At 44.6% G+C, this 11,510-nt stretch overlaps 1 pseudogene; it reads right to left on the bottom strand.

Annotated features, from left to right (window-relative positions):
* Positions 1-6,434: 6,434 nt before the first annotated feature.
* On the bottom strand, positions 6,435-11,143 carry LOC104876142 (annotated as a pseudogene).
* Positions 11,144-11,510: the final 367 nt, after the last annotated feature.

The raw sequence follows: 11,510 nt of genomic DNA, 5'->3' as shown, positions 1-11,510 counted from the left end.
TCCAATCTCTGCTTTTGTTGTCATGTGGTGTTTTCTGTGTGTGTGTGTGTGTGTGCATGCGTGCGTGCCCATGAATGCACACACATGTGTGTTACAGGGCCTCAAGCATGCTAGGCAGGTACTGTACTATGGACCTACATTCCCAGCCTTTTTTATTTTATTTTATTTTGGGACAGGGTTTTGAGGCAGGAGATTAGGGCATGGCAAAGCAGCCGGGCAACTGGGGGTAACTTGTGGATCATGGAGACCTGTTCATCATGGCGACTTGGGACACATGCTCAGGACAGCTTCTGAGTCCTCCACCTGACACCAACCAGAGAATGCTATCTTCAATCCTTCTGGCACAAGATCAGGCAGGTTTTTGACGGGATGGCCTAGTTCTGACGTCAGAGCTGGGTCATTAAATGTGGTGGCCATTACACTCTCAGCCTCTGTGATCTTTTGCACTGGCCTGGCCTTTCCCACTTTAACTGGCCACGCTCACTGGGCAGAGCCCTTCTTGTCAGAGCCCTGCTCCCTTCATTTGATAAATGTAAAACCTCTACGTTTTTCACTTGTCTTGTCCAGTTCTTTGAACAGGACAGCAAAGCCTGGAAGGGATCCCTGGAAGGGCTCTCCGGCACCTGTTAACAATCTCACTGAGTTGCCCAGGTTGGGCTTGAACTTGTGATCCTCCTGCCTCAGCCTCCGAAGCAGCTGGGCTCTCAGGCATGTGCCACTGTGCCTGGTTCTTGTTTTTTTATTTAAAAATTTTTTTGTGCCGGGGATTTAGCTCAGTGATTCCACTGCCTGCCTGGCAAATGCAAGGACCTGAGTTCAATCCCTGGTACAAAAAAAAAAATTTTTTTTAAAACTTTTGTTTGAACATGTTGGCAGTACATGCAGTTTACTTCCCTACTGTAAGAGATCCATCCCTTTGTAGCTTTTTATTCATCCTGTATCATTTTCTTGGTTTGTACTTTGCCTTACTCAAATGAGAGATGCCACATGATGTTTGTTTGTTTGTTTGTTTATTTTTGGTACTGGGAATCGAATTTGGGACCTTGTGCTTTTGAGGCAGGAGGCAGAACCACTGAGCTAAACCCCCAGCCCTACCATGCAATATCTAAGCTGGGGGGGTCTGGTTTATTTCACTCAACATTGTATTTCCCACGTGCATCCGTTTTCCTACAAATGTCTCAAATGTGTCACTGTTTACCACTGAGTAGTATTCCCTTATATATAGGTACCATCTTTTCTTTACCCAATCATGTTCATGGATGTGCATACTGTTTCTAGGATTTAGTAATTACAAATTGTATTGCTATAAACTTTGGTACACATGGATCACTGTCATGTGATGACTTAGGTTGTTTGAGGAAGATACCGAGCAGGGGGATTAGCTGGGTCACATGGAATTTCTAATCCCAGTTCTTTGAGAAGTCTCTCACTGACCTCCATAATGGTTGTACTAGTGTGCCTTCCCACCAACAGTGCAGTTCGCATTCACCACAGCTGAGCCGGCCTTTGTTACATGGCTCTTCCGTTTTCACAAGGACACTCATCATGTTGGCTTAGCGTCTACCTTAACCAAGTGTGATTACACCAACAGACTACTTCCAGATGAAGGCACAGCCCTGGGTTGTGGGGATTAGTGCCTCACTGTGTCTTTTGGAGGATGAAATTTGGACCACAAAAACCAGTAGCTGAATTCTACGATGACAATGTCAGGAAGTGAGTGAACAGTCCTCCAGGTGTGGCACCTCCAGGCATGACAGGTGACACGAAGTGCAAAACAGGACAACAGTAGGCGGTCCCTAGGGAAGATAAAGACAGCAGGACCCCCGAGTCTTGCCAAGCACTTCCTGTATGCCAGTCCTGGTAGGAGCTTTGCACCTGGTGCCTGGATTACTTCTCATGATGGTTCTGTGATGTAGGGACTTCAGCTGCATTATACAGACCATGAAGTTCAGGCATAGAGACGCAGATGTGGAACTGGGAAAAAGCTCTCTATAATAACTGGAAGGGAACTTTGGGACAGCGGGCAGCCTCAGTTGCTCCAGCAAAGCGAAGCCTTCCCGGACTGGAGCTTTCTTCCTTTTGGATTCTTCTACATACTTGAGACTGCCTGAAATTTCACAGTAAAAACAGTCCTTAAGGCAAAGGCTTAGATCCCAAGCAGTTGGAAGAGGATGTCGGAGTTGAATGTGGTGGCTGGCACATACCTGTGATCCCAGTACTCAGGGAGGACGAGGCAGGAGGACCTCAAGTTTGAGGTCAGCCCGGGAAATTTAGCCAATAAGTGGTTCTTTGTCTCCACATAAAAAGTAAAAAGGGCTGGAGATGTTGGCTATTCAGGCACGAGCTGTATGAATGTGTGGTCAGGGCTGCTCCAAGGCTTGGCAACATTGACCAGATCGTAGAAAATAACAAGTATTTACCATTCCCACCCACTAACATTTTCTTGGAATGGGGGTTTCTTGGGTGGTGAAAGATAAAGTTTTTCAAAACAATGTATGAATCTGACATAATCACACATCCAGAGACAGTACACTGTCACGATTAAGATCCCACCTCAGGCCAGGCTGCCCCCACTTCATGTCTGCTCTGTCCTTTTTGCCTGCAGCCTGGACGGGTCACTGTGGCTTCTCTGGCCCTTAGTTTCTCCTCTATAAAATAGGGTGGTGATAATATTATTTACCTCCTAGAGTGCTGTGAGGCCTGCTGTGTTAATATGTGCTTTAGAGCAGGGCCTGCGGCCTGCTGGGGGTACGGGAGACACAGCTATGTAGAGATTTGAGGGCCATCATTTTACACGTGCACCGTACCAGGAGTAATGTGTCTAGTGCATCTGAAACTGACAGTAAGTGTCCCTGTGCTGTCCAAAGGGACAGCCAGCTCCTCAGAAGGACACGCTTATCACTCTGCTTTGCTGTTTTTCATCTTTGATTGATGAACTCCCTGGATTAAAATAGTCTAAACACATACACATAAACTGGCCATTTAAAGTATTTTCAAGCCCACAGTGATAGGGCTAAGTATGTTCATGTTGCTGAGCAACTGATTTCTAGAACTGCTTTTCACTTTGTAAAACTGAGACACCATGCACCCATTAAGCAGGTCCTCTTTTCTCCACTCCCTCCAGACCCTGGCCACCCCATTTGTTTTTTCTATTGATGCGTTTGACCACTCTAGCTGTGGTGTGTAAGTGAAATCAGACAGCATTTTTCTTTTGTCACTGGATTATGTGACTCAGTAAGATTTCCTTCAGATTTATCCATGTTATCACCAGCGGCCGGACCTGCTGTGTCAGGCTGAGTTGTGATCCCCAGAAGACCATGCATCCTAATCTGTTAGTCCATTTTTCTTTTGGTGGACACTTGAATTTGTTTCCACCTTTTGGCAGCTGTGATTGACGACGCCATGCATAAGGATGTGTATGTATCTTTTTGAGACTCTGTTTTCAATTTGTTTGGATGACAAATCACAGAATTTCATGCTGCCTATGAGACAGGCTTCAAAGTATTGTTCTGCTCTAAGGCACGGGCGCCTAGGCTGTAGGTGGCACCCGCCTTCCTGCTCCCTGATTGGACCAGGTTTAGTCTGAGTATCTCCAACACAGGCTTCGTTTCCACTGGTCACTGTTTGATGACAGCACTGCGCGAGGATATGGATCATGGATAAAAACGTTTTTAGCTTTGCCTCTCTCCTTCAAGCTTGCATTAAAAAAGAACAAGTCAGTTTGTGAGAATGAAAGTGTTCCCTTGCCACCCCACAGTGGAGAGCCCGCCGCGGCCACGGTATTGAGGTGCTTCTCTTCGTGGCCGGGGTTCAGTGTAAGTGGCAGGGCAAGGGCATTGGCAGCTAAGTCGAGCTGGCGTCCTGTGATGCGTGGTTCCCTGCATCCTCAGTGTCAGGATCTAACTCTGCCTTGTGTGTTGCCGCTGACTGGTGTGTCTCAGGTGTCTTTCATCAGGCAGAGCTCCTCATCCCATGGTCTTCCTTTGCCTTGATATTCTTGAAGATGATAGGCCAGTTATTTTGTAGAATGTTCTCCAGTTTGGGTTCATCTCGGATCTCTTTGTGATTACATTCAGGCTGTGCTCCTTTGGTAGAAAGACCAGGGAAGGGGTGCCCTTCTCGCCCAGCATGTCAGGGTGTCTCACTGCTAACCAAGAGCTTGACGTCTGGGTAGACTGTCTCACGGAAGTGATGACTTGGTGACTTGGTTTTTGTGATGGCTGGTGCTTAACTTGGTTAAAGCAGCAATGACAGAGAATTTGGATGAGGTTCCTCCACTATAAACTTAAGATGTTTTCCCCTTAGATAAATTAGATGTCTACTTTTGGTAGAGATTCTGAGAGGTGAAATGAGTTATTCCTCTTCCAACTGCTATGTTTTGCATCACGGATGTGTTTATAATGCCCGTGTTCCTTCTGTATTTTTAGTTGGCCTTCTATAAGGAAGATCCGTCTTCTTTCCCTTCCTTTCCCCTTCCTCCTTCCCTTTCCTCCTTCTTCCTCTTTCCTTTCTTTTTTTTTCTTCCTTGATAGTTTTGAAATTTTGTTTTATTTAAAGTGTTTTCATTCATTGCTACATTTATTTATTTATTTGTTTGTCTTTGTTTTTGAGACAAAGCTTTGTTTTGGAGTTCAGGCTGTCCCTGAATGCACTGCGACCCTCCTGCCTCAGCCTCCAGAGTGCTGGGATTACAGGTGAGCACCACCCTGCCTGGCCATTATTTAATTTCATGCTGAACTTGTCTCAAATTTGGCGGGCTGGTCTCTGTGTTCTTTGCCATGTGCTCATTGTTTGAGGGCTTCCTTACTTTCCGACACAACAAAACATCCCAGGCAGGTCTTTCACTTTCTCTACCCCTGAGGAATCAGACTTTTCCTCAAGGAACCAGGGTTCCTCTTAGTGGAAAATGATGTTTGGAATGAAGATCTGGGTTTCAGCCTTGTTTCTGAGTTTAGTCAGACAGTCCACCCACATCTGGCCAATGAGAAGTCTCCAATTTTATTTCCTCTTATGTTCATCACGCTGGTCCTTCAGGAGCGGACACAAATCTGGAGGCCAGGTGGTCAGGCCTGACTCTCTTCCTCAACTCAGTTCCTTCTTTCCTACGACAGACAGCCCTCTACGACACCAGCACCCCAAAGCTTGCGGCTAGACCGGGCTTCATAGCAGCAGGATGCCCCTGCGGCAAGTGAAATTAATGCAGGGAGGTTGAGACAAGAAACCTCCAGCTCTGTGACAGAACCTCATGCTCCTGGGAAATACAGAAGCTAATAGAGAATTGGGCCTGATTAGAATAATTTATCTTCAGTTTTGAATTCACAATCATAAATCAAAAGGCAAATTTCTCCTGTGCCAAAAGGCTAATATTTATTAAAGACTAAGTGCCAGGCCCAGGGAGTTGTGCACACCACATGAAAGGTCTCCCTGAATCCTCACTGTGACGCAACATGGGGTCTCCTGCGTCCCCATGGAGGTGAGGGAAGCAAGGTAGAAAACGATGCAACTGGGCTGTGTGACCTCTCACACTCCTGAAACTGTCCGCTGCTGGACTCGAAGCCTCAGGCAGGGGACTCTGGGGCAGCCATGATCTTTACAGTACGCCCTGCAGGATGAAGGGAAATGGCTTCCATTTAGGCCTGGGCTAGGAGTGAGAAGCAGTATACAGGAAGTGTGGAGGGAGACCCAGAGGGGGCTCTTTCCGAGTCTGTCTTTAATAAATAAAGAGGACAGGGTTTGGGCAAAAGGGCACACAGATTTTAATTTTTATGAAGGATTTTATGATTACTATAGTAAAACACACTTTCATCTTAGAAAAATTAGAAGCTGTGGAAAAGTACAAAGACAAAAAGAATTTTCTGAGGGGCCGGGGATTTGGCTCAGTCGGTCCGCCGCCTGTCTTGCAAGCACAAAGGCCTGAGTTCGATCCCTGGTACAAAAAAAAAAAATAAATAAATAAAATAAAAAATAAAATAAGATATACATTGTGAACAAAGGATTTTCTGTGATCTCACCGAGAGAGATAATTAACATTTTAGCATATTTTGACATAATTTTTGCTTTGCTGGGATCATAGTGTGCAAATTTCTTTGGCTTTTTTTTTTCACTAAACTTTCCTATAAGTCCATTCCTGTGTTGTTAAAAGTTCTTTATAAACATCATTTTTTTTGACATAGGAAGCATTTATTTGAGGTTTAACGTGAAATCATACAAATAACATTTCTATGAACAAATCCACACTGAGTCATAATGCATAGCAAAGGACAAAGTAAAAATAGAAAACTAACTGGCTGCTATATACAGTTGGACACAGTTGTGTCTTGTACTCTAAAAGGTCTTTTACAAAATAATCATTAGAGCAACAGAAGACCAACCTTCAATGTCGTCCTGCAAGACTTCTCCAGCATCTCCTGTTTTCTCCAGTGTCTTCCTCTTTATTAGGGCTGGTAATCATTTTGGAGATTGCCACCCCCTCGAGATGCCTTGCCTTAGTGCTCTGTTGACCACCGTAGTCTGCTCATCCACAGCCACGATAGTTTTGATCACTACCACAGGCACTATTGTCATTTCCATATCCTTGATCATAGTAGTTGTTAAATTCTTGGTTCCAGTTTTGGCCCTTACCTCGGCCACGACCCCTAGAGCCACCTCGTCCACCAGCTTCAGCACCTCTTCCTCCTCTCTGTTGTTGCTCTTGCTGCTGATACACCTTCTTGGGTTATGTAACCTTGATTGCACACGTTCCAGAACCAATCTGATGTTATCTGCTGTCGGTTTCTTGACTGGCCTGTCATCTGTGTATGGGATAAAACAAATCCTCTCCTTTCATTTGTTTTGCATCCATGGGAAGTTCAATATTTTCAATCTTCCAAAGGCTCCAGAATATTCTTTAATTTGTTCTTCAGAAGTATTTGGGCTCAAGCCACCTACAACAATCTTTTTTGGGGATTCCTTCCCTTTTAAAGCTTTGTTCCTTTTGGGGTCTATCAATTTCCCATCCAGTTTGTGTTCTTTTAGTTCCAAAGCCGTATCAATGATAGCAGCATCTTTGAAAAGCACAAATCCAAATCCTCTTGCTCTTCCCTTGACTGGGTCTGTTTTAATTGTGCAGTCTACAGCTTCCCCAAATCGAGGCAAATTTTCCATCAGCTCCTTCTTGCTTGTATCCCAGCTCAAGCGGTCATCTGGCTGGTTCTTGCTCGGGTTGATGTTGGATCCCTTAGTGACCTCCTCAGTACTGCTGTACTCAAAGGTTTTAAATGTGTTACTTTATATAATATTATGGGTTTGTACTTTTTAAAATTTTCTTAAGTTTCAGCATAAGCAATGTGCATCTTTGCAGCATACAGCTATGTCAATAGAGAAGCAGGAAACCCACCCACAAGAAGCCATATGTCTTCTAGTTTATGAAACACTCCCCAGTGCCTAGGGGAAGAATCAAGTATATTATTCAGGGATTCAGAGAAGCACAAAAGGAAATTACTAGTTCATGTGACCTGCATCTCAGATACAGCGGGATCCAAGGGTTTGAATGCTGTTATCAAGGTGGTTCTTTTCAGCTCTTGGCTGCTTTTGTTGGCTCCATGCTTATAAAGCCATTCTGTACACTGAGGCAAACATGGCCACCAGCTCCTGGGCTTCTGTTACCTTTACTGTCCTGGAGTTAAAAAGAGGCGTTGTTTCCTGTCTAGAATCAAAGTAATTCCTGCGAAAGTAACTGTGGCCCCGCTATGCCATAGGTCTACCTGATCATGGAAAAGGGGGACATTTTGACTTTGACTGCTTTCCCTGGTCATGCTTTGTCTCTGCAGGGGGGAACCAGAGTAGACCAAAAGCAGTAGATGGCCACTGAGGTGTGGCAGTCAGGACATTCAGGGAGCTTCAGGGCATTCGATTAAACTGGAGTTCGATGGAAGTAGGTATTTTATCTTCAGGTTATAAAAAAAGTTACCATCACACTTAGAAATGAGCCGAGCAGATTCTGAAGTTTAGATATTCTTATCTTTTCTTAGCCAGACCGTGAAAGGCTAGAATATTGCCTATAGACTCTTGGATATTATTTGAAGCCAATTAAATTAAATACACAAAACCGTGGCAGCTTGGGATTGCCTTGAATCTGACAGTTATCTGTAACATGTCAGGAAATGCTTAGTGATGTTTTCTCCAACAATGACAAAGAAAATAAATTGAAATTAATTCTTTTTAGATGATTAACTTTGTGGCAACATGCATGTACTTTGGAGGTGTTGGGTGTTGGGAAAATAAGCATCCACTGAAGAAGAAAGTGAATAGAGAGACTTGGAGGAAGAGAACTCACGAATACGAGTGAGAGATGTTTTGACAGTAATAGGAGTATCAAGGGCTGAATTGGCCCTTAAATTGTGTTCATTAAGTGTTGTGTGTTTCTTTGAAGTTTATTAAGACCCTTGAGAGGAAACTAACAAATTCTAAGACAGAGAAATAAAAATGCTCATTTAGGACTATAACATGTTTCCCCTGAGTTTTCTATATGTTATTTTTGACACACTTTTTTGGCATTTTGATACACTTGTTACAAATCCAGTCACAGCACAGTTTGTCCATTAGATGAAAACAACAGCGGTCTTCTTTCTTTAAACAGAAAAAGAGTTTAAAGTGAGATTTGAATCGACTTTCAAGAACTCTTTAGGGAAAGTGAAAAGTTGGAAAGGTAAGATTAAGATGGTATTTGTGTGAAGAGGGGAGGATAGGACCTTGCCTCCTTCCACAGGAACTCCCATCTCTGTCAGCCAAGTCGCTGTGGGGGACAAAATCCCAATAACTTCACATCCTTGACCCATCCTCAGGAGCTTCGGAGAGCAGAAGGCCTCACGCAGGAACTGCGCACGTGCCAGACAGTGGGGAGAGTTTGGTTTTTTGCCAGAGAATAAACTTGGAGTGTACAACTTCAAGGTTGTTGTCCACACAAAAGTAATTGAAAGCCTTGGCACCCGAGACTGAGGAAACATGGGGAATGGAGGAGCCATTTCTGCATTGTTTCAGGGTTACCAAGACCCAGAGGCCAGCCCAACCCCGCTCCTCAGTTTCTTCCTGTCCTTTTTCTTTCCCTTCCATTTCTCCTTATCTGTGGTAAGATAGAGAATAATTAATTGTCCCTCAGTATTTGAGGGGGAAATTGGTTTGGGACTTCTTTGCATAAAATCTGTGGATGTTCAAATCCCCTGTAGAAAAATGGCATAATAGCTGCACCTCACCCACAGACATTCTCCCACACACTTAAGTCTATCTCTGGGTTACTTATAATATCTAACTCAAGGGGAATGCTATGGAATCATTATGATACTGTATTGTCTAGGTCGTGACAAGGAAAAAGTCTGTATTATGTTTGGTGCAGACCCAGTGTCTTTTTAAAAAACATATTTCTGATAGATGGTTGAATCTGTGGCTATAGGACTTGTGGATACAGAGAGGTGACTATCAGGACCCCCCCAAAGTTTTTAAAGTAGACATAGCATGAGTTTGGTCCTAGTGAAATGGGATTGCTAATGCCTTAATGGCCACTTCTACCCCTCCCACAGGTAGACCTGGGAAGATGTCCTTCACTTTCTCCAGCCTCCATTTCTCTCTCTAAACGATGAAGATGACACCCACGTGAAGAATCCCTGTGAAGCTTCTGGGTGGGATGCACTGCTCAGAACAGAGTTGGTGTTGAATCAGTGTTAGTTCTTCCTTCCCCTTTCTCCTTAATGTGGGGGAAAATGAGACATAAGCGTGAGAAAAAGCAATTACATCAATAGGACATTTGTAGGTAATCGCAAAAATTCCTGCTCTAGACCCCCATTTACTGGTTTTGCAAGAAAAAAGGAATTATTTTCCATGCAATCCACTCCTCAGGCCTTTAGAGATGTACATAAGCTTGTGACACAACTTAGATTAGTGGATTGTGTTAAATGAATCCAAAGGATCCAGGGAGAGCGTAGCAGGGAAGGCAGCAGTCAGACTCCCTTGGTGTTTTGCTTTGTACTCCTGGATGAGTCACCCAACCTTCTGTGTCTCATTCTTCGCATCTGCAAATGGGCTTAACCGGAAGGGAGACAGATCAATGGAAGCAATGAATATAAAATATGTAGGCGGGGCCTGGCGTGGTGTAGAAGCTTAATAGTAGCTACTCCTGACTACACAAGATGTAAACGTGAGTCAAGTTGACCGCTTGCGTATTTGTGAGGGAACAAGGACAAGGGAAGGGCTTCTCACATAGTTCAGGGTATTTTTCCCACACAAACACCCATGCATGGTCCTCAGCTGGAAAGAATTTAACCAATGGTTACATCTCTGCTTCCCCCGTCTCACACTGCAGATCAGAGCCAGCGCCGTGCGCCGCGCATTACTCATACTGTCTCTCTACACAGCAGTTAACCTTACTTGTCACGGCTTCCGGTGGGAGATCACGAGCCCTGAAATTACAGAGGTGGCACAATAAATCACGGCCACTTCTTGACATGGCCAAAGCAGCTGGAAAGAGCCGCGCTGCAATGTCAGCTGAAAGTTGAAGGGCAGAGTTTTAACATGTTAATTTCCTCTCACTTTTTATTTTTCCTCCCGACGCTCCCTTCTCCCCTCATGACTCAAGTGAGCACCTAGATCAGCCTGGGCAGGTCGGTGGGCAGAAGCGCCAGGCACGTGAGGTTTTGCTTTCTTTTTCTTTGTTTCTCCCACCTGTGATCCTTGTGACTTAGGAATGAAATAATTGCGCGAACCTGACCTGAGGTGGTGACAAAGATCTGCTTTCACCTGTGAGACCTCAAGTTTTAGCATCTCACTTTGGAAACAAACTCTTTTTAAGTGTGAGCTCTCTGAAGGGGGCGTCTTCCCAAGGCCTGGCCTCCCCTCTGCATGTAGCAGGCCTTTGTTAAATATTTGTGAAGTGAGTGGATGGCGTTTCTGGATTTCCAGCCCTCTCATGCTTTGAATGAAAGAAATCATTATATTTTATTTTTGGTTACTACATAGCAGATGCACATGTTAATGGGGTTCGGTGTGATATTTCCATACGTGCACGCTGATCAAATCCAACCTCCCCTTATCCACCCTTGCTGCCTACCTTCCCGACATCTAGGAACCACGGACTTCTTTCAGGGGTCTTCTGCAGCTCCAGCGCACAGCTCATTTCCTCTGCTTTCCTGTCAAGGCCTGCTCATCTGTTGTCTCAAGTAGCTCCCAGGTAGGGCCGATTAAATGCTCCCAGGGGAGCTGCCTTCCTGCAGTTCCTTCTCTTCTGGTCCCTTAGAGCCCTGGCTTGGTGATGTATGACCTTACTCTTCTTGAGGGCTTAGAATCCTACCCTGTCTCTTTTCAGTGATTTGTTTCCTTGTCTCCTCATACTGGGGAATTTGGATTTAGAAAAGCTGTAAATATCATTCCGGAAAAAATACATACACGTAGGGCACAGAGTTGGGCACTTGATGTTCTTGGCCCTTTCGGGCAGCATCTTCATAAATGCAGAACTAAGACCAAACCTCTAGGGCTTGCCTGTT

Source organism: Fukomys damarensis, unplaced genomic scaffold (genome assembly GCF_012274545.1).
Source record: "Fukomys damarensis isolate Sample0158 unplaced genomic scaffold, DMR_v1.0_HiC HiC_scaffold_30, whole genome shotgun sequence".
Taxonomy (NCBI): domain Eukaryota; kingdom Metazoa; phylum Chordata; class Mammalia; order Rodentia; family Bathyergidae; genus Fukomys; species Fukomys damarensis.
The sequence above is the reverse complement of the archived record's forward strand: the minus strand, read 5'-3'. Positions and strand labels throughout refer to the sequence as shown.